At 40.9% G+C, this 2500-nt stretch overlaps 1 protein-coding gene across 1 annotated transcript in view; it reads left to right on the forward strand.

Annotated features, from left to right (window-relative positions):
• The first annotated feature begins 158 nt into the window (after nt 1–158).
• Nucleotides 159–2500, forward strand: part of LOC122267638 (UDP-N-acetylglucosamine transporter SLC35D4) — a 10715-nt gene continuing 8373 nt past the window's right edge. Inside the window, exon 1 of the mRNA XM_043037697.2 lies at nt 159–279. The gene's annotated coding sequence lies outside the window, so the exon portion shown is untranslated. The remainder of the gene's footprint in view (nt 280–2500) is intronic.

Raw genomic sequence — 2500 nt, forward strand, 5'->3', positions numbered from 1 at the left:
CCGCACCTACTAGGATAGAACCCGATTTGCCTCCTCATAATTCCCCTCCCTGAATCCCCAGCCTTCCCTGTCCCTTCCCCTCTTTCCCCCAACGCGAAGCCTCCTGCGCTGGACCCGAGGGCGCGTTTGAAGGTGGCGCGGCGGGCGCAGGAGGGAGCGGGCGTTCGAGGAGCGAGAGCAGTGTAAACAAGGCTTGACGTGGACCGGAGCGTGGGAAGAGGTCTCTTGTTTCGCTGAATTACTCTCTTCCAGGGGCACGGCGGGGGGTGGAGTGAATGCGTGAGTATCGGGGGAGTGACGGCAGTGAGGCTGGAGTTGTTGGTTGTTGATACGAAGTAGGAAGAAGGAAGGAAGGGCGAGAGTAGTGTTTCTCCCAGGGGTCAGGTGTGATGCATGCAATAGTGTCATAACGAGGGATGCTGCTCTCGCTCTCCAGGGGGCCGCTGGACGCAACATCAGGACCTGTTTTGGGATTGGAACGAGAGATGATGGGACCTAATGGGGAAATGAGTTCATATGTTGTCTGTCGTGATAAGCAGTGGCATCTACATAAATGGTAGATTCATAAATTTTGAAGTTCAGGCATATCACAAGTAGTTTTTATTCCATTTTCGACATTTTCCGTTGATAAGTTATCATGCAACAAGCATTGCAGTGCAAGCACCTGATCCCGTTTCATGTGCTGAATTCCTCAGCCTGGGAGTTACTGTAAAGAATGCCCTTGTGTTATGCCTGATTTTGGCAGGGTCTCCCTTTCCTGACTGACTGTATGCCCTACTTAACATCAAGGAGTTTGGGGACATACATGTGAAATCTCCGTTGCACCCGTTTCCTTCACAGTTAATAGTGATGTCTCTGTAGAATTGATTATGTGGTTAACATATTGGATTGTGAAAAAAAAATTAGAATGCTACAAAAAAAAAGTATTACCCGCCAAATACAGTTAGGAAATGTGTGACGATAGAATTTCCTAGTTTGGCCAGAGAGTTGAATGTCCGGAAGGCCAATCTTATGTGATGACTGTGGATGTGATTGTGTCAAGCAGTGGTTCATCACATTCAAGTCGTATATTTTTATTGCTGTTGTGTTTTCTAGCTAGGGCAATGTCACCTCTCTCTGTCGCCTTGTATTACCTTAAGTATATTTTATTCCGCAGCTTGCAGGGCCAAACTTTGATAAGCATTTAGTCTGTGATAACAGTGGCTTTCATTTATAGAATTTTAGTACGATTAAGATGAATCTTATGATCATTTTTGTGGTACGCCTTTAGTTTGCGTGTTGGCACCCATACTTGCCTGTTCAACAGGTATGGGGATTCATAGGAAATTTGGATTTTTGGGGGGATATAAATTATACATTTTGCAGTTAATTTCTAGGGCCAAAAAATAAAAATATATGCCTTTGTTAAAACTCGACCACATAGTACACTGTATGTGCAGCATAAATGGTTGCATCCACACCTATTTGCACCCTGGTGAATATCTACCATTATATACCTGTAGAGCTTCTACTGGTTAATTATTCAATGACAAGTCCCGAGGGTGCGTCATCAATGCATACACCATTATATATACAGTACCTATTATGCCATTCATTATTTCAGTTCATCTGTTGAATGAAAGCTAGTTTTGATTGCTTGTTTGTAATAGCATCGGACGTTTAGGATTTTTTTTTCTAATAGGTGGCTCTTTACCAAATAAATGTTCATCAGGAAAAAAACAGATGCATCAGTGTCTAATATTTATCAGGAAAGGATGAAGCTGGAAGCAGTTGCCACAATTTTTTTATATATTATGGAATCTTCACTTTACAATGAAAATACCATAGATGAAATTTTGTCAAATTCTTTGATCTATTGATTCAATAGAGAATTTACTAAGAGAATACCAACTTTTTCTCTGTGTGAGAAGTCAGCTGAATATTGAAACTATTTTGTATCAGTATTAGTGTACTTTGGCAAGAGTGTGATTTTCACGCAATAAGGTCCTTTTTACCAGCTCGCAATGCTACATTAGTTTGAGAAACATCCATAGCATTGGTTATTTAGATAGTCACAGTCTTAAGATTTATTAGGAACATGCAACATCTTTCCCCAGTAATTCATATTTTAGAATATGAGTGATTCAAGGAGTTCCCAGGTGCAATAACTGCCGAGCCTCCACACCCTTCTACTGCCAAATTGCTCCTTGTTATCTCGTAAACCTGTCCAATTATGTACTAATTTAATGTGGTATATAACATATGCAAAATGGGTGTGCCCTTCAGTTTGAAGACCACATATTCAGGGTCGTAAGGATGAGGACTTATTGTTTTAAGGAAGAAGAAGTATTCCGTGCAGGATTTTGTGTCTATGATTGATATCTTGGAAAATAGGATACTGGTACATAAGAAATTACTTTGGAATTTTGAGTGAATCTCTTCTGATTCACACATCTTAATTATCCTTACTTTTACAGCGTAAAGGTAGAACGAAGATGAGAGTAACCTATTGTGCATGTAA

Source organism: Penaeus japonicus, unplaced genomic scaffold, assembly GCF_977035675.1.
Source record: "Penaeus japonicus unplaced genomic scaffold, GWHDUDI00000001_assembly GWHDUDI00000020, whole genome shotgun sequence".
In the NCBI taxonomy this organism is placed as follows: Eukaryota; Metazoa; Arthropoda; class Malacostraca; order Decapoda; family Penaeidae; genus Penaeus; species Penaeus japonicus.